This window comes from Anomaloglossus baeobatrachus, chromosome 2 (assembly GCF_048569485.1).
Source record: "Anomaloglossus baeobatrachus isolate aAnoBae1 chromosome 2, aAnoBae1.hap1, whole genome shotgun sequence".
NCBI lineage: Eukaryota > Metazoa > Chordata > Amphibia > Anura > Aromobatidae > Anomaloglossus > Anomaloglossus baeobatrachus.
Genome location: NC_134354.1, coordinates 533,199,199 through 533,220,723, shown reverse-complemented (window position 1 = coordinate 533,220,723; position 21,525 = coordinate 533,199,199). Strand labels below are relative to the sequence as shown.

The 21,525-nt window shown below is 42.8% G+C and overlaps 1 protein-coding gene across 1 annotated transcript in view; it reads left to right on the top strand.

The window, feature by feature from the left end:
* The window catches only part of OCA2 (OCA2 melanosomal transmembrane protein), a 700,143-nt gene that overhangs the window by 628,259 nt on the left and 50,359 nt on the right, over positions 1 to 21,525 (top strand). The gene's annotated exons all lie outside the window — the stretch shown is intronic.

The following is a 21,525-nucleotide window of genomic DNA, read 5'->3' as shown; positions in this document are numbered from 1 at the left end:
ACTTCGCACTAAACTTGGTTTAATTAAAAATGTTATTTATTTTTTTAGCCCCATTTATTCCATGGTGCTTTACATGTGAAAAGGGGTATACATAGTATGGACAAGTACAATAATCATAATCAAAACAAGGCACAGACTGGTACAGGATGACAGAGGTCTCTGCCCGCGAGGGCTCACAGTCTACAAAGGATGGGTGAGGATACAGTAGGTGAGGGTAGAGATGATCGTGCAGTGCTTTATCAGACTGAGGGTTATTGCAGGTTGTAGGCTTGTTGGAAGAGGTGGGTCTTCAGGTTCCATTTGAAGCTTGTCAAGGTAGGCGAGAGTCTCATATGTTGTGGCAGAGCATTCCAGAGTATGGGGGAGGTACGGGAGAAATCTTGGATGTGGTGGTGGGAAGAGGAGATGAAAGAGGAGTAGAGAAGGAGATCTTGTGAGGATCGATGGTTACATGCAGGTAAGTACCGGGAGACTAGGTCACTTATGTAAGGAGGAGACAGGTTGTGGATGGCTTTGTAGGCCATAGTTAGGGTTTTAAATTGGAGTTGTTTGGCAATGGGAAACCAGTGAAGGGATTAGCAGAGAGGAGAAGTCAGGAAGTAGTGGGGGGGTAGGTGGATTAGTCAGGCAGCATAGTGTAGAATAGATTGTAGGAGTGCGAGACTGTTAGAAGAGAGGCCAGAGAGCAGGAGATTGCAATAGTCCAGGTGGGAGATAATACAGCACTATGGTTTTTGCAGCCTCTTGGGAAAGGAATGTACGAATCTAGGAAATTTTTTTGAAGGTGGCAGGAGGTGAAGAGGGCTTGGATGTGTGGATTGAAAGAGAGAGCAGAGTCTAGAGTTACTCCGAGGCAGCGAGCACGTTGGACTGAGGAAAGTGAGCAGCCTTTGACTTTGATGGATATGTCAGGTAGGGTGGTAAAGTGAGGAAGAGGAAAGATAATGAATTCTTTTTTGTCCATGTTCAGTTTTAGAAATCGAGCAGAAAAAAAGGATGAAATAGCTGACAGACATTGTGCGATTTTGTTTAGTAGGGAGGTGATGTCAGGTCGAGAGAGGGAGATCTGAGTATCAACAACATGATACTGAAAGCAGTGTCCCAGGCCAAAGGTGTAGATGGAGAACAGAAGTGGTTCAAGAACGGAACCTTGGGGAACACCGACAGATAGGGGGCAAGATGAGGAGATGGTGTGTGAGAGTGGGAGATGCTGAAAGTCTGGTCTGTTAGGTATTAGGAGGTCCAAGAGAGCGCCAAATCTGTGATGAAATTGATTATGATGAAAATAGTTTCCAGGATTTGAAAAAGAAATTTAGCACACTGAAAACTGAGGCTAAAATAAAGTCCGGAATTGGCCCTGTATCACCAAACTAATGCATGAGAACACATTCAGAGGAAAACTCAACCCTCTGGATTTTACAGCTTGGGATGCATTTGTACTAGTAATGCAGAACTGCCTTGGGAACAGATAAGCTGAACTAGTAGACAACATGCTTAAAGCATATAAACAACTTGGCTGCCGAATGCCATTGAATATGCATTGCTTACATTCTCATCTTGTCTTTTCCACCAAATTTGGGCTACGTAAGTGACGAAAATGGAGAGAGGTTGCTTAAAGATATTTCTACAATGGAAAACCAATATGTAGGCTGATGAAATCCCAACATAAGGGAGTACTGCTGTTTTTTCAGCTTTCCAAGTGTTTATTTCATTTGGACAAACTTATACACACTAATATTTCCTGATGTTTTACAACAATTCTGACTTTGGATTTTGAATATACAAACTTGATTTAGTATAGGACACATGTATTTTTGCGTAGTAGCAGCCAAACATTTTTTGGGGGATTGTGCTTTGTAATGCATACAGTTTCCTAAAAATATATTGCTATCTGAGTTACTGAACGCTAGACAATGTTTTAATTTTCTGACAAATGATCAGATGTTTAAGAGTTACTTTTCCATTCATATGATCCCTTCTAGTTGAGTGGAAGAGTACTATTTCACTAACAATAGCTCTTAAAATAAATAAAACATGAATTTGTCATTTTTGAAATCTGCCACCAAAAACTACATTTATGACACAGTATTGATCATATTTATAACAGCACTATTTTTTTGCACACTTGCCTATTAGTGTTTCAAAACCTAAGTCCTTTTAATAAAAATGGTCAAAGGACATTTGCTGCAAGAAGTGAGCCTGAGCAAATTTCTTGTTGCTGCTACCAAATTGCCAATGCTTCAAGAATCAATTGTAAAATTGTGTTTGTATTACAGCTAAATGATATTCACACAGAATATCAAAAATTGGACTTTTGCATCATTATAGATCTACTCATTCCTTTATGCTACCTCTTTTACAGTAACTCTACATGTGAGGTAAAGTTAAAGGCATATTCCTGCCTCAAGATCTTATCCCAATACGTAATAATAATAATAATAATAGTGAATACCTCCAATTAGAAATGTAGTGTAGTTCTCCTGATTAGTTATGTCACTTACCTCATATGCAGGGCATTGCAGCAGCTTAGATATCCATGGCTATTCCCACTCATTATAGTGACAGTTGCTTGTGGTCATAACCATAGATACTAGGGATGATCCAATACCGCAAATATTCGTCAATGCCCATATTTGCCGAATAGGTCGCCACTATTCGACGATTTGCGAATATTCGATGCGCAATACAAGTCTATGGGAAACCCGAATAGTTGCCGAATAGCAACTATTAGGGCTTTCCATAGACTTACATTGCACATCGAATATTCACATAGCGGCGAACTATTCGTCAGATATTCGTGAAGCTGAATATTGCCGAATATTTGTGATATTCGATCATCCCTAACAGATACCTAAGCTTTTGCAATGTCCTGCACATGAGGTAGCCAACCTAGCTTATCAGGAGAACTATACTAAATTTCTAATTGGAGGTATTTGTTAATAATAATAATATTTCACCTACTACATATTGGGATAGGATCTTGGAGATGGGAACACACATTTAAGTAAAAATTAGCAGTTGCAGTATTGAGTAACACTTCATCTTTTTGTTACTGTCCCTTTTGCACTGTCGCCACCAAACACATGCCCTAATTTGTGGTTTTAAGTTCTAAAGAAAGTTTTTCTGTCAGTAGGTGATGCCAGGATGGTGAGTTGGTGATGTCCCTTCATGACCTTTTAAACATCAAATTAATTAACCTTGCAATTACAGTTATTTGTAATCTCCAAAGGCATTGAACAGCAAGTCTGCATTGCTTATTCAATGTTTCTACGCTTTATGCAAATATATTTGAATAATATATAAAGTGATTGGAACAAAGATTCTATTTGAGGTTCAGAAATCCTTTATATTCTGTAAATACTGGCAAATAAAGAAACATTGACGGTATCTGTAGGGAATGGCACAAATAGCTGGGTGCCTTTGTTTAGGAATATGCCACAAGCGTTGACACTTAAAGAGAACAAAATGTTCACAGAAACCATTTTCCGAGAGTTATAATTTGTATCCCATCAGTATGCTTTATAAGTAATTCAAGGTGTATTAATATATGCCTTTTCAAATGTACAATGTCATCACAGAAAAAAGATTTGTTTTACATTCTGAAATTCCGTGTTACATACTTTTAACAAAATTATTCACAGTAGGCAGTTCAATTTATCCATTTTTGTTATTGGTGACCAATAAAGCATGCAATGCTTTTAGTTGTCCCTGTCGATCATACTTATATGCAGGATTAATGGGATTTCAAACTGTTTTATCAGATGGTTTACTTTATGGTATACATAAAATGTGTGAAATATTACGCAAGGGATTCCAAACCTGTTAGTAGGTAGCTTAAAAAAAATCAGATTTTCTTAATGGCATTCCATTAGTGAGTGTAAAAATACCTCATGCAAACAATAGCAAATAAAAGAGGAAAAAAAGTGAATATGCAGTTGGATAAGTGGATGCTGGTGAGATTTTACTCTAGAGATTCAGGATTTATCTATGCTTGATTCAAGGTAGAGTACAATAGAATGCATTTTCAGTGACTGATAACATTTAAAGGTTGAAGTGTAAAGCCCTGAGTTGCAATGATGAGCATCACTGCTAGAAAAGACGCTGTAAAACAAATGATTGTATTGGAGATACGATGCTATAGAACCACTGTTTACTGTAATTATATTGATTTTCAATCTTTGGAATACAAATACAAGTCTCTCAGCCATAAAAAAGATTGATGTTAAATACAAGACATGGACTATTATGTTGCTAAATATTAGCAAACGACTTTCACAGTAAGAAATAAGATTAAATGTTATGTTTCTAGTAATCAATCTCCAAACATTATGATTGTTTTCTCAGTGGAAACCGATATATATGGCAGCGTTCACAGTAGACTCCTTTAAGCTTGGCTGCTAAAAAAATTCTCATGGTTCATTACATTTCTGTTTTGAGATTTTATGCAGCACTAAAGTATAACACTTATGTAGAAGATATCTAACATTTTCACAATGTAAAATACTTCTGAAATTGAGTCAATTTGTCTTTAGCTGGGTAGTTCCATCTCACCTTTTGGAAATGGCAAATTAAGCGTAATATGTACTGCATTCATATACAAGAATTTGGGGGAAGTGTTTTTGTTAACATATTACTGACAAAAAGTTAGGGGTATTTTACTTGACTTGAAATATCATTAAGATGCTAAAATGCTCTCTAACCTTTTCAGGTGAATTTAATGTGACCTTCTCTAAACTCGTGAATGCACATGTTCAACTCTTCTAGATTTCAGAATTTCTTTTTACAACTTGCTGTTCTCCAACAAGGAGCTTAATGGCAAAATTTACAACAGGTGTTTGATCCATAAATCACCCCAAAAATTGTGGGTTTCAATTAGCATTGGTATTTAAACATTTCTCATCATGGTTTTCACATTTTAACATCATGAGACCAAGACAACAGATAACAATTGATCAACAGTATCTTGTCATTGCGAGGCTTCAAGCAGGATGTTCTCAGATAAAAGTGGCCACTCAGGTTAGAGAGTGTCATCAGCAGGTTGTAAGAGAGAGACTTTAAGGGCTGCTTCTCACTTGCGAGTTTCTCGCAGTAGAGCAATGCGAAAAAAACTCGCATTGGAATCGGACACATGTTAGTGAATGATTCAGCTCTCATCTGCGATTTTTTTCTCAGTCCAAATCGGACCGAGAAAAAAATCGCAGCATGCTGCTTTTTTGCGAGTTTCTCGCACCATTTGTCCCAATGATTTCCTATGGAAGGGGATTAAAAGTAGGATCACACACGCGCACCAGCGTTCACATTTGCGAGTGTGGCAGTAACTTCGCTCATTAAATATTCAACAGATGAATGTGACATCACATTCCCAAAGGTAAATTAAATGACACATGTGTAATAGCTTTTATATAATTAAGATGTTGCATGAAGCTAGCATCGTAAACGTGACACACACGCGAGCAAAAAGCATCGCACTTGCGTTGCACTCGCACCTAACGTGAACTAAAATCAGCCGAGTATTTTTCAGCCCAGTCGGACCGATTTTACTCACATAGATGTGTTTCCACCCTAAGAGTCACAGAAAGGCATAGAAGAGGATGTCCTTTGGCCACATCCCACTCTGATGACTGCTTAATTGTGAAAAATGCCAATCAGAACTGAATGATGAATGCTACACAACATCAGGTACATTCAAGGGAGGTGAGAGGCACCCAAGAGTCACACCATCTTGAGAAAAGTATGGAAGGAATTCATTTTCTCTGCTTTTGTACCATGAAAAACAGGTAACAGAAGCTAGCAGGTTCTTTACCTTTATTTTAGAGCCAAGAAATTCTGCAGAATGTTTAGCAAGTTCCATGTCCTTGATTAAATCATGTAATTCGAGATGTAAAAAAAAAAAAAAGCTGTTGCTCGTTGGTACTAGCGTGAAAGTCTTTGTCAGAGTCCTACACTTCATGTTCTGAATCAGGTGTATCTTCAAGTTTCTCCTGATGTGAAGGGATACGTATTCATAGATTGTGAGGCACAGAGTGGATCATTGACAGGAGGTCTGGGTATATAATTTCCTCCCTATTTTTAAGGTTGAATCCCTCCATGTTACACATACAAAAGTATCAGCGACCACTATGATTTTGCAGTTCCCTCCACATCATAGGCACACCAAAATGAAAGCTCTTTCTTCCTTTTAGGCCACTGTCATATTTCTTCTATACAAACTAAACACATTACATGTGGAGTCTACGACTTGTCCTGATCACCTAGTTTTACACCAAAGTATGCATAGTATACTTATCTAGCTATTTTCTGTTCCTTCATGGTTTCTTCACTACAAAATAACCGCATAAGTAGTAAAAGCAAAAATTGTTGGGTCAATTGTGACACTCTCTTCTATCCATTTCAATCATGTCATGGTGCAAGAAAAAGCCTATGGATTTAGTGTTTGTGAAAAAACTGTACTTGATAAAAAATTTTCAATGTTATTGAGTTCAGCAATTGAAAGTATATAAAAATTACCTCTTGCTTTTGAAGCCTATTTACCCCTGCAGACCTGTGTAATTACATCCAGTATGAGGAAAGTAGCAGCACAGATGACTCCTGTATTTCCATGATGCACACTGAATTTCCTTACCCCAATCAATAGTATCTCCCAGCTTAAAAAACAGGAAGCCTTACATTGCTTTTGCAATAATGCGGTATTGGAAAGTCTGTTTTTAGCTTACTTCAGTCTTTAAGAAATTTCCAGAGTTACTGTTATCTCTAAATTGGGGAGAATTTTTCTTTTTTGCAAAATATATTGTTCAATTGAGACAAATTTTATATTCTGGTTTCTTTTTTACTTTATGAATCTGTTTAGGAGGTTATGGGGGTCCTCATTAAAGAGAATCAACAGGTTTTTGCTATGTAAGCTGAAGACAGCATGCTTCAAGTGTTTAAAACATAGAATTCAGACATGCCTGTCTTGTCATAGTAAGATCTGTTGTTTATTTACTATGTCTGTTTAACCAGCAGAACTTCTCATTGCTTGAACTACAATGTCATGAGCACAACAGTCTGGTATGCCCCTCCTCTGACACCTCACTGTCAATGTACCATCTATATTGAGAGCCTGGTCTGGGCGGGACAACTCTCAGCTCTACTACATGATCAATCTAAAAATTCTGATTGTGTCAAAATGGCTGCACTGAGTAATCTAAGTGATACATCATTGGATTCAGGATCTATTTTTGCCTACAACATGCTGCTCTCAGATGAGGGAGCAAAAGCCTGCTGACAGATTCCCTTTAAGCCTAATTCATGGTATTCTTTTTATGCCTGCAAAAATGTCTTTTCATCAATGTGCTGGATTCTTTTCATTATTGGTTATCCATTATTAGTCTGTCATTTGTCCATCTGTGTATCATCTGTATTTCTGATCTGCAAAAAATGTTGACTGAAGGAGGTTTCCTGAGTTTGAGTGTTGCCCATTTTTTTTTTTTTTGACCAGTTTTGTCCACAAATCACAAAAAACAAACTATTCTATGTCAGTAGTTTTATGCAATCTTTTGATCACCACAAAAGAAAAATAGACCCACTGAATTTAATGTGTCCTTTTTTGTTGTATGTAACTAAAGAGAAAAAAATAACACAGATCTCAAGCCAAGCTCAGATGGGTGAATATTTTTTTTTTTTTTCTCTTAAAGGTAAAACCTGTCTCTAAGGCTTTGGCTCCACTTGCATATTGTTTCCAATGTAAGAGTATCGGAAGTTATAGGCTAATAACCATCAGGTGCTGCTGCGAGCATCGGCCGAGTGTCATGCAACTGTGATCTGTTCTTGTGATCGGATCACAGGTACGGAGAAGAGGTAGAGAGTAGAGATGAGCAACTCCCTAGTGTTCGAGTTCGGTTCGGTTTGTCGAACGGCGGGTGTGTTCGACGAACACCTTCGAACCCCATTGAAAACAATGGCCGGCAAACACACATACAAACACATTATACATGTACAAATACAGTTAATAAACATTGCCATTATACTTACAGGTCCCCACGATGCGTCCTGCAGACTATCTCCCGCTGCTTATCCTTCCGGTCACCGCTGCACCCTCCCGGTAACCAACACTGATGATAGGACCTTCCATGATGATGTCATAGCATGTGACCAGTCGTGTGTATTATCTCATTGGCTACAGACTGGTCATATGGCTAGACGTCATGCTAGGTCCTGTCAGTGCATCTCTCCGGCACGTGGTGCTCATTTGAGCATCTCCGTGTACCGGCGAGATGCTTGGGCACATGCTTGGCTCCCCGTTCCTGCATGTTGGCCCTCTTCACAGAGTCAGCCCACATGCAAGGACTGGCTGCCACAGCCGGTGAACAGCGGCATCGGGAATCAGGTGATCGGAAATCACCGTTGCTTTAGTAACCCGCCTGTCAGATTACTATTTCAATGGTGGTAGTGGTGACGTCACCGCTTACAACCCGCAGCCTCTGCTCACTCACTGAGTGATTAGACTGCATGGGAGCAGCAGCGTCTTCCCCCATGCAGTGCTGTCTGATGTAGCAGAGCTGCATGGGTTGAAGGAGAAAGAAGACAGAAGACCAGGATCGTGGAGGGGTGAGAGGGAGTAATAAACATGGACTCTCTAAGTGTGTCTGTGTATTTCTATTAAAGTATTTCTTCTCTGTGTGGTGTCTTTTTTTTAACCCTTTATTGGAGATTCTTAATTGCCGGGTCAAACTTGCCTGACATTAAGAATCTCTGGCTTAATGCTAGCTATTAAAACAAAGCTAGTATTAACCCTTTATTACCCAGCAAGCCACCCGGCATCAGGGCTGCTGGAAGAGTTGAATACAGCTCCAGAAGATGGCGCTTCTATGAAAGCACCATTTTCTGTGGCAGCTGCAGACTGCAATTCACAGTAGAGGGGCCCAGAAAGCTCAGGCCAACCTGTCCTATGGATTCCAATCCCCAGCTGCCTAGTTGTACCTGGCTGGACACAAAAATAGGGCGAAGCCCATGTCGTTTTTTTGTTTTAAATTTCATGAAATTCATGAAATAAAAAAAGGGCTTCCCTATTATTTTAGTTCCCAGCTGGGTACAAATAGGCAGCTGGGGGTTAGGGGCAGCCGTACCTGCCTGCTGTACCTGGCCAGCATACAAAAACATGGCGAAGCCCACGTCATTTTTTTGGTGGGCAAAAAACTCCTGCATACAGTCCTGGATGGAGTATGCAGAGCCGTGTAGTTCTGCAGCTGCTGTCTGCTCTCCTGCATACACTAGTGAATGGAACATGCTGAGCCTTGTAGTTCTGCTTCTCCTGTCTCTCCCTCCAGCATACAGTCCTGGATGCAGCATGCTGAGCCTTGTAGTTTTGCATCTGCTGTCTGTTCTCCTGCATACACTAGTGAAGGAAACATGCTGAGCCTTGTAGTTCTGCTCCCCCTGTCTTTCACTCCACCATAAAGTCCTGGATGCAGCATCCTGAGCCTTGCAGTTCTGCTCCCCCTTGCCTCTCCCTCCAGCATACAGTCCTGGATGGAGGATGCTGAGCTTTGTAGTTTTGCAGCTGCTGTCTCCTCTCCTCCATACAGAAAGACAGCAGACCACAGCTGCAGAACTACAAGGCTCAGCATACTCCATCCAGGACTGTATGCAGGAGTGTTTTGCCCCCCAAAAAATTACGTGGGCTTCGCCATATTTTTGTATGCTAGCCAGGTACAGCAGGCAGCTATGGGCTGCCCCCAACCCCCAGCTGCCTATTTGTACCCGGCTGGGAACTAAAAATTATTTTTAAAAAAATTACGTGGGCTTCGCCCAATTTTTGTGTCCAGCCAGGTACAACTAGGCAGCTTGGGATTGGAATCTGCAGCTCAGGGTGCCCAAGCTTTCTGGGCACCCCTGCTGCGAATTGCAGTCCGCAGCCGCCCCAGAAAATGGCTTTCATAGAAGCGCCATCTTCTGGTGCTGTATCCAACTCTTCCAGCTGCCCTGGTGATGGGTGGCTCGCTGGGTATTAATGGGGTTAGGGTTAGCTGTATATTATCAACTGGCCCTAAGCCCGAAATTCATGGTGTCACGGCAATATTAGACATGGACACCATGAACTTCTAGTACAGATAAAAAAAAAAAAACACACCACACAAAAATATTTTTATTAGAAATAAAACAATACAATCAGTGACTCTATCTTTATTGAAATAAAGAACCCCACTCCACAGTAATCCTGGGTCAAGGGCCCCACGCCATCCAGTTCAGATCCAGTATCATCTGATCGGTTTGCTGGAAGGCAAAGCGATCAGATGATGTGTCAGGTTCAAGGGCCTGAATCACATGACACAGCAGCTGATTGTATAAACGGCTTTTATACAATCAGCTGATGCATCAGTGCAAAGAAACCCCAAAAAACTACACACTTCTTTGCAGACTCCTGTCCGACAGCATCAGCTGATAGTTTAGCCGACTGGGCAGTAAAAAGCCGGCCTCACCGCTCGACTTTGTGTCAGCTGATTCCATCAGGTGACCGCATCAGCTGATCATCACCAGATCTGAGAGGAGAGAGAGAGTGGAGAGAGCAATGCAGCCTCATTCCGTGACCTGCTCTGATTTTAGAGGTGTCCCGCGGCTCCTCCCCTCAGTTCATAATTAAATTAAAATAAATAATTATAATTTAAAATTATAAATAAATTAAATTCTTTACCGGGATGGCCGGGACTCGAACTTGTGAACTAATTCTCCTTAGGCAGTAGCTCTACCCATTGAGCCACTACATGTAATGAAAAGCATAGGGAGATTTGGTAATCCTGACCTCTGTATTGCAGTAGAGAATCCAGAAGTAGATTATTCAGCTACAAATATGAGAGAGAGAGAGATGAGGGAGTGAGATGAGTGAGGGGAGAGAGAGAAGAGTGAAAGAAGAGAGGAGAGATGAGAGAGAGGAGAGAGGGGAGGGTGAGAGAGACACGCAGGCACTACCGCCCCCATCCTCATTACCGCACACACATGCACTACCGCCCCCATCATCATCCTCACACACACGCAGGCACTAGCTGGGTGAAGTCTCCGGTGACAGCGTGGCTCACTTCAGTTGCTGTGTGGAGCTGACACAGAGCTGTTGTGTTCTATGGCGCTCCCTGTCAGCTTCATGTAGCAGAGCTGAAAGCGTCGTGTGGATTACTTCGGACCTGGGTGTTTGGGATTAATAAAGTGGTAAATGAGGGTTTTTTTTGTCTTTTATTCCAAATAAAGGATTTTTTCGGGTGTATGTGTTTATTTACTTTCACTTAAAGGTTAATCATGTAAGGTATCTCGGGGAGACGCCTGCGATGATTAACCTAAGCTTATTACCCCAATTTCCACCACACCAGGGCATTTCGAGATGATCCGGCTAGAGTCCCGGGACTGTCGCATCTAATAAATGCGGCAATTCCAGGCGGCTGCTTGCTGACATTTTTAGGGTGATGGGCTCCCCATAACGTGGCGCTCTCCATCCTGACAATCCTAGCTTCCAGCCATGTGGCTTTATCTTGGCTGGTATCAATATTGGGGGGGACCGTAAGTTGTTTTTTTTTTTTTTTAATATTTATTTTACTGCACGATATAGACCCGCCCGCAGGTGGCTGTGATTGGTTGCAGTGAGACGGCTATCACTCATAGTGTCTGACTGCAACCATTCATGGGCGCTGGTAAGCGGGGAAAGCAGGGAATACCAGATTGAATAATGAGCGGCAGCCATTTTCAAAAGAGGAAAAGCTGCCGTAGCTTTGTGACAGCCGTGCAGCGCCACGCCCGTGATCGGTGAGTAAGAAAGAGAGAGGGATTGTGCTGGGGACGCAGGACGCATGCAGATACACAACGTGCGCACATAGCCTTACTGTGAAAAGCCACGCTTTTGGGGATCGAACCGTTATCGAACAGTAACTCTAACTGCCGAACTTGAAGCAAATCGTTCGAGTTCGTCAAATGACTCTAACACCGCCCAAAATCACTCGAATTTGAAATTGAACGGTTCGATTCAAACATTGCTCATATCTACTAGACAGCACTTTCTCCCTTTTCTGTGCTGCCTGTCTCTGCATGCACTAGGATGACATGCTAGTGCAGTGCGATGTTTCACATGAACCCTAGACTTGTATGGGTGTGTATGATCTGAGACTCACTGCCAAATGCAGCATGCTGCAATTCTTTTCTCATGCCAATATGGCATGAGAAAAGTATCCCAGATGGACCCTGCCTCATAATTTTACACCGGAGCGAGTGTAATCTGATGTTTTATCGGATTGCACTCGTCTGTGTAAAACGCAAGTGGAGCCGAGGTCTAAAAATGCATCTTGTGACCTGAGATTAGCATAATTGCACGCTATTCATGAACATTACTGTTACTTTGAATTTTATGATTAGCAAAAGTTTTCAGAATTTCATTTAACAAGTTACAGTAGAAACCAAATCTATATTTTTTTTTTCGAAGAAAAGACATTAGTAAATGGTGAATAACTACCCTAAGATACCTTAAGTGTATGTACTACTGCTAAAAGATAGTAGAAATGAGACTTTTATCAGAAGAGAAATATTCAGATATATCTTAATATTACCCATAAATTTCTATTCAAGTAAACATTCTTTCTTACAGAGCACTGGACAGAATAATATCAGTAATGCAAACTGTCAACTCAAAATTTGAGTTGTGCATAAATGCGCTCATTGCGATCATCCAAAGTTCAATAACCCATAAACACGATATGTTATCATTATTCAGCATTACCTATGAATTTTCATGAATTCAGCTGTGTGCTCTTTTGATAAGCAATCAGGAGTGTGGTTCATCAAATTATTTTAACAATGCTAAATCAGAACTGGCAGAGCTTTAAGTAACCAAATAAAATGGCAAGCTGCAATGCCTCGATTGGGCTGGTTATACTCCAGTGCCTTTTGTCAGTGTCACTTATACACTAGCAACCGAAAACTAAAAAATGTCTTAATTGCACTATCCGCTTTCTTGCCTTGGATAGCTCTATTTAAAAATTTATATTGCTAAAGTAAAGCTAAATGAAATGTCCCTGCTCTAATTTTGCATTCAAAGCTCATTTTAAGAAATCAATTGATGCACAGTTTTCAGTTTTGTATTTTTTTTTTGTTTTGTTTTGTTTTGCTACATTAAACTTTTATGAGGCATAAACACAATCTTGTAGGACTATGCTAATATTGATTATATATTACCCCAGGTGGGTGTAAACTTTACCTAAACTTTGCTTCCTGTAAAACATTAATAAGTATACTGCAGATTTTAACTGCAATGTTGTTGTATCTCATGCCAAAAAAGCTAAACCTAAAACTTAAATGAAATGGCAAAAATAATTCTTGTTGCATTCTTGTAGAAATGCTGAAGAGAATACAGCGGTTATTATTCCACTGATCAGTCCCATCTTTGGTTGATGGCTGACCAAAGCAAAAGCCCTTAGCTAAGAGGCAGGGCTGAGCAATCTTTTGTCAAACTTCATGTATGGTACATCAGGAAGGCTTAGCTAGCAGCCAGCTGTATTACAACCAGACAGAACACCGTGAGAAAGAAGTACCTTTAGGCCCTGTGCCCACGGGAGAAAATACCTGCGGATTTTGGGATGTTCCTGACAAATCCGCCAATTTACGCAAGTACAGACACACCTCATGTTATCCTATGGGATTTGGTTAGTGCTGTTTCAATGCTGCAGCTTTTGCGGCTGCGGAAAATGCAATGGATTTTCCACAGCCGCACATAACTGCATGTCCATTATTCATGGGGATTGTTCCGCGTGGATCTCTATACCTACTTGCCTTGATTGAAGACACCGGAGACTCTTCCTTCGGTGTAGAAGAGCAAGACGAAGCCAAGAGCGGCTCTGCAAGAAGTGGGCGGTGCCTGCATGAGCTGCGGTCACCTGACAGCCGGAGCTCATACAGGATCCGGCCGGAAACTAAGTTGCTGTACGATACAGGTAAGTATGAACTCACCGATCACTCCAGCACTTGTTCTGCTTTGAAGATGCAGTGCCCAAGCCATGGTACTGTATCCTCAATGCAGCATATCCACAGGACCTTTGCACCAAAAACACAGCACAACGCAGACAAAGTTGTGCTGTGGATTTCTGGGAGCTCCTGCGGAATGTCCTGAAGATATATCCGCAGGACACTTTCCCCGTGGGCACATGGCCTTAATGTTCTGGCACACAGGTGGCAAATGTACTTGCTGTATAACGACAAATCGTTCTATACAATATTTATGCATTTAATTTATATAGGTACATACAGTATATACATAGAAAAACTATGTCCTTCATGGTAATTTTTCATTAGATTCAAGCAACCCGGACTATAGTCAGCATAAATCTAAGCTTGTCTGTGAGATTATAGCCAGGTATATTTTTTCTGAAACTCCAAGTTTTCAGAAGTTTGAAAAGCTTTGCCAGCTATCAGTAGAGACCTGACTTGTTCACAGCAGCTTCTCCCTGCCCCTGTTCCAGTTGATTGACAAGTATCCCATATGTAAATGGATAGAGACCTTTCAATTTGCTTTAGCGGGGAAAAGAAATCTTAACCAGGGGAAATGCCAGACTAGTTAGTAGTGATGAGAAAACCCGTGAATATTCGGGTTCACTGAACCAGCAGGGATAAAATAAAAAAAATTATCTGGTTCAGCAGCTAAACTTGACACTGAACTTGACCCCGGACAACGAACCACATACAAGTCAACGAGAATTTCTGGGCTTTAAAATGGCTGTAGTAAGAGCTAGGGAGCTACAAATAAAAGGTAGTAAGGGCAGGATAGTTATACATAAAGTACCTTGTTTCCCAGAGAATCACACTGCAGTCAGACTCTATTCCGGATCCGCTTATTAAGCTTCATTAATATTCACTGTATCCCCCACCCACCACTGTGCCAGTGTTTGTGATTGGTTGCAGACTACTATACACCCCCTCCCCCGTATGCACATCTGTGACTGGTTGAAGTCAGTTTGCTGTAAGGTAGTGTAAAAAGAAATAATTTTAAAAAAATTCGTAAACTCCTTCCATATTTTGATAGCCAGTGCAGGTAAAACACACAGCTACAGACTTCATCCCCCACCTGTGAGCTTTACCCTGGCTGAATATTAAATCAATGTGGATCCTATAGGTTTTCTTTTTCTTAAAAAATATATATATACACACAGTACAGACCAAAAGTTTGGACACACTTTCTCATTCAAAGAGTTTTCTTTTATTTTCAGGACTCTCAAAATTGTAGATTCACATTGAAGACCTCAAAACTATGAGTTAAAACATGTGGAATGAAATACGTAAAGTGTGAAACAACTAAAAATATGTTATATAAAGGCGAGCGAACCTCTAAAGGCTTAAGTTCGGTTTGGTTCGTCGAACGGAGGCCCCGTTCGACGAACCTCTCGAACCCCATTGAAAACAATGGAGGGCAAACACAAACACCTAAAAACACACAGAAAACACCTTCAAAGGTGTCCAAAAGGGGACAAACAACTCCCAAGACACCACAACACATGGGAAAGTGACAAGAACATATACTGTGAAAAAAAACCAGCTGGATGAGGAAAAAGAGGAAGAGACACAGATATAGGCATGTCATGCCCTTCTAAAATCATGTAAAATACAGCAAGGGGACTGCAAGCTGAGTCTCCTTTTTTCCAAAAATTAAGCCCCACAGACACCACTTCAGTGGCATCACTTGTGCCCCAGTTGTACACTTCACAGGTAGATTTGCATCAAGCACAGTCAAAAATACGCCAGCCTTAACTGTCCCCAGGATTACACCAGGGTAGGTAGCAAAGTCTTTGCTGAACCATGACTTGTTCATCTTGGCTCATTTTTAAAAACACCGCAAGGGGACTCCAAGCAGAGTCTCCCTTTTTTCCAAAAATTGGGCCACACACACCACTTCAGTAGCATCACTTGTGCCCCAGTTGCAAACTTGACAGGTTGATTTGCATGAAGCACATTCCAAAATACGCCAGCCTTCACTCCCCAGGATGACACAGGGGTAGTAAAGTCCTTGCGGATCCATGACTTGTTCATCTTGATCGTTAGTCTGTCCACATTGTCACTGGACAGATGTGTGCACTTATCTGTCAGCACACACCCAGCAGCACTGAAGACACTTTCAGACACAACACTGGCTGCAGGACACGACAAGATCTCCAAGGCATAAGTGGTGAGCTTAGGCCATTTTTCAAGATTTGAAGCCCAAAATGAGCAAGGCTCCAGTTGCAAAGTCATGGCATCGATGTTCATTTAGAGATACTCCTGTATCATCCTCTCCAGCCATTGACTGTGTCAGACTTCTTGTCTCTGGTGGCCTTGCAAAGGATGGTCTAAAAAAATTATGAAACGATTCCATAAAATTGCTGTTACCAGCACCAGATACGGTGTTGTTGGTACGGTTTGACAGATAATGATGAGATAGTCTCATGCTTGGCAAGTTACAACTGGGAGATTCACTCCGTGCATCACTGGTGTTTGGTGGAAAAGCCGAGCTAAGATTGTGTAATAGCTTCTGCTGATACTCCTGCATACGTGCGTCCTTTTCTATGGCTGGAATTATTTCTCCAAATCTGGACTTGTACCGGGGATCTAATAGTGTGGCAACCCAGTGGTCGTCATCACTTCTAATTCGGACAATCTGAGGGTCATGTTGTAGGTAGTGCAGCAAGAAGGTGCTCATGTGTCTTGCGCATCCATGCGGACCAAGTCCTCGCTGTGTTTCTGGCAGCGAGTTGATAATCGTGCTTTCTTCGTCTGACATCTCCCCCCAACCTTGTTCAAACGAAATTTGACCAAGGTCTTCCTCATCTGCTGAGTCTTCCATGCCTATCGAGAGTTTGTCCTCCATTTCTTCCTGGTCTCCTGCACTTTCCTCAACATTTTGGCTGCTACCATGCGCCCTTGTTAATCCCTCTCCCCCACCGTCCCATGACTGCTGCCTTGGTGATGCTGAACGTCTGGACCTTGTAGATGTTGGTATCCCTTGCGCATATGAATCCTCCTGTACTTCCTCCCCTTCCTCTTGTCCCACCCCCTGACTCCGAATAGTGTTTAGTGTGTGCTCCAGCATGTAAATGACTGGAATTGTCATGCTGATAATGGCATTGTCAGCGCTAAACATATTCGTTGCCATGTCGAAACTGTGCAGAAGGGTGCATAAGTTCTTGATCTGAGACCACTCCAGCTGTGTGATCTGCCCCACCTCTGACTTTCGTTGGCCCAGGCTATACGTCATAATGTATTGAACCAGGGCTCGGCGGTGCTGCCACAGACGCTGCAACATGTGTGGAGTCGAATTCCAACGTGTCGCCACATCGCATTTCAGGCGATGAACCGGCAGGCCGAAAGACTTCTGGAGTGATTCAAGTCGGTCAGCTGCGGTGGTTGAATGGCGGAAGTGAACAGAGATTGACCTTGCCCTGTGCAGAAGCCAATCTAGGCCGGGATAGTGGGTTAAAAATTGCTGGACAACAAGGTTAAACACGTGAGCCGTAAAAGGCACGTGTGTCACCTTGCCCCGGAGTGAGGCCATACCCAGGTTTGCAGCATTGTCACACACAGCCTTCCCTGGCTGCAGGTTGAGTGGAGACAACCATTTAGTATACTCGCTCGCAAGAGCTGACCACAACTCCCCAGCTGTGTGACTCTTTTTTCCAAGACATTTCAAGGTAAAGACCGCCTGATGACGTTGAGCTCTGCTGCCAGCTTAGTAAGGAGGTGTGCGGGATTCCTTGTGTGCAGTTTCAACATGGGTGGCCTGACCAGGCAGGCTTGGGGTGGAGGTGGAGGACGACCCAGACGAGGTTGAGGAGGCAGAAGCAGTGGAGAAACTTCCACATACAGAGGATTGACACACAAGTCGTGGGGACGGCAAGACTTGTTCAGCAGACCCTTCTCCATCTCTCACCATAGTTACCCAGTGCCCAGTCAGCGACATGTAACGCCCCTGTCCATGCTTACTGGTCCAAGTATCGGTGGTAAAATGCACCCTGTAACACACAGTTTCTCAAGGAAGCGGTGATGTTGTGTGCGACATGCTGGTGTAGCGCAGGCATACCTTTCTTGGAGAAGTAGTGGCAACTGGGCATCTGGTACTGGAGCACTGCGACTGACATAAGGTCTCGGAAATCCTCTGTGTTCACCAGGCGGAAAGGCAGCATTTTGGTAGCCAAGAGCTTACAGAAGGTGAAAGTCAACCTCTTAGCTTTGTCACGGGTCAGAGGAAATGGCCTTTTATTTGTCCACATCTGAGGGACCGAGATCTGGCTGCTGTGCGGAGACTGTGGTGAGTAGGGTGTCCCTGGAAAACTGCAGGTCTGTGAGGAAAGTGCAGGCGGAGACATGATGTTGCCTTCATCCAAAGTTGGTGCTTTTGATGTCTGAGAGAGCTCTACACCAGCACTTGTTTCCCCTTCCAAAACAACTGACGACCTGCCAAGCAAACTGCCTGTTGCGGTTAAAGAGGTGGAAGGTCTGCGTGGAAAAACATGTGTGACAGCTGTCCCCACAGTCATAGCGGATGAAGAGCGCGCGGATGCACTTGAAGAGGCAGACGGTGGATGGCCCGCTACACTAGGCCACATTGTAGCACGGTGAGCTTCCCACTGGGACTTATGCTTGTTATTCATGTGAAGATTCATGGAAGAAGTTGTCAAACTAGTGAGGCTTTGGCCTCCACTTATAGATTGGTGACAAATTTTACAGATCACATGATTTGGGAGATCCTTTGCAATGTCAAAAAAGGACCAGGCTAGGCAAGGCTTAAAGCCCATGCGACCTGCTGAGCCACCCCGACTTGTGCTCAGAGGCAGAGTTGTGGCTGAGGATGCCGTTTTAGACGTGCTTCCAGTACTCCTACTCAGTCCAGGAAGGCGCAAGGTAACTTCGTCGTCAGTTGCATCCTACTCCACCGCCTCTGGTGACCTCCTCGAGTGCCTGACTATGGGTTGACAGTAAGAGGGATCTAGAACTTCATCATCAAGCGTTGTGTTTGCACTCCCCTCGCCCTCAGACCTAACCTCTTCCTACCCTGACTGAATAGTTAAGTTGTCATCCCAATCAGGTATCTGCGTCTCATTGTCATCAGTATGTTCCTCATAGTCTCCACCAACAGGTGTTCCATTTTGGGAATGGGGGTCTACATTATGCTCAGAAACATGGTCATCAGAGCCTGAATATGACTCACAAAGTTTCTGGGCATCACTGCAGACCATTTCCTGGTCTGTACTCACTGTAGCTTGGGAGCAGACCTCTGATTCCCAGGCTATAATGTGACTGAACAGCTCTGCAGACTCAGCCATCTCTGTTAAACCATACTCTGCAGGGCAGGTGGAGACTCGAGAGCTGGGAGAAAGCCAGTGTGATTTGTGGTGACAACTCAAAGGACTGTTGTTTTTTGGATGTTGAAGTTGAGGTGGAGGAGTCGACACTTGTTGGAGAACTTGAGATCCATTCAAGCATGTTTTTTTTTTGTGCATCATCTACCTTTGTTCCAGTTGTTCGGTTCCGTATAAAAGGTAGCACATCCGATTGTCCATGGAAAGTAGTAGACATCTTACTTTTGCTGGAAGATGGCCTTTCTTCAGCAGATGTTAATGTAGCTTTCCCACCTACCACACAGTTATTTTTCCTTTTCCAACACGCCTGTTCCCCTTTAAGCCAGCATCTGTCCTTTTGCCACTTATTTTGTTAACAAGATTGGACACTTAAAATGTGGTAGCAAAAATGGAGAGGTGGTGTAGATTGCAGAGGTGGTCTAGCTAGCTTTATAGACAGCTTAAGAACCAACACTGACTATCCCAGTCAATTTTAGTATGCCCCTAACAGTGGCAGCACAGTTTGCAATTAGAATTACGTAGCTAAAAATGGACAGGTGTGTACAATGCAGAGGTGGTCTAGCTTTATTGACAGCTGAAGAACCAACACGGACTATCCCAGTCAATTTTAGTATGCCCCTAACAGTGGCAGCACAGTTTGCAATTAGGATTGCGTAGCAAAAATGGGCAGGTGGGTAGAATGCACGGGTGCTGTGGGTCACTGGACAGAAAAGGAACACTAACTTAGTATTCCAGACACTTTTAGGATACCACAAAAAGTGTCAGCTCTTTGGGGAAATAAAATAGCGTGGCTAAAATGGGCAGGTGGGTAGAATGCATGGGTGCTGTAGGGTAGCAGGACAGCAAAGGAAGCCTCACTTTCTATCCCTGCTAATGAAAAAATGCAGCAATGAATTGCCTGAGCTGAGGTAGCCAGACGCTGTTATCTAAAGTCCTACACAGCGTTTGCACGGACCTGCCTAGCAGCTATGGCTATGAACGCCTGTAAATCAGCCCTGAAAAGGGCTGAAATAACCAGTAGTACCTAATCCCTAAAGCGCTGTGTAGATTGCACTGTATCTCTATAGCGCACACAGCAGCAGCAGCGGGGGCGGTGATTGTCACCCACACGCAGCAGAGAGATAATGACGGGGAAAATGGCCGCGTCCTATAAGGCAAGGACATGTGACATGCACAGTCTATGACACATGCCCTTGCTTGCCTGGCAAAAATCCACTTTGCAGTGTGTGTCTCTGTGATTAACTGACAGCCGGGCCTGCCCTACTGTATGCGCGGTTAGTGAAAAAAAAAATTAAAAAATGGCGATGGGCATTCTCTCAGCACTCTGCAGCAGCACTGATCTAAACCCCGTCTCCCCCGCACACTATATGCTGAATTTTGATAATAGCGTGATTCACAGTGACTCACACTATTATAGTGAAAAGCCAGCTAGTAACTAGCTAGGCTTTTTGTTGATCGAACCGTTCTCTAACATTACTCGAACTGTCAAGCTTTTAGCAAAAGGCTCGAGTTTGACGAACGTCTCGAACACCCCCCATAATCACTCGAACATGAAATTGACAAACCTCGAACATCGCTATTCGCTAGTCTTATATTCTAGTTTTTTCAAAGTAGCCACCTTTTGCTTCCATTATTGCTTTGCACACTCTTGGCATTTTCTTGATGAGCTTCAAGAGGTAGTCGCCGGAAATGGTCTTCCAACAGTCTTGAAGGAGTTCCCAGAGATGCTTAGCACTTGTTGGCCCTTTTGCCTTCACTCTGTAGTCCAGCTCACCCCAAACCATCTCGATTGGGTTCAGGACTGGTGACTGTGGAGGCCAGGTCATCTGGCGCAGCACCCCATGACTCGTCTTCTTAGTCAAATAGCCCTTACACAGCCTAGAGGTGTGTTTGGGGTCATTGTCCTGTTGAAAAATAAATGATGGTCCAACTAAACGCAAAGTGGATGGAATAGCACGCCGCTGCAAGATGCTGTGGTAGGCATGCTGGTTCTGTATGCCTTCAATTTTTAATAAATCCCCAACCATTTCAACAGCAAAACACTTCCACACCATCACACCTTCTCCTCCATGTTTCACGGTGGGAACCAGGCATGTAGAGTCCATCCGTTCACCTTTTCTACAAAGACACGGTGGTTGGATCCAAAGATCTCAAATTTGGACTCATCAGACCAAAGCACAGATTTCCACTGGATTAA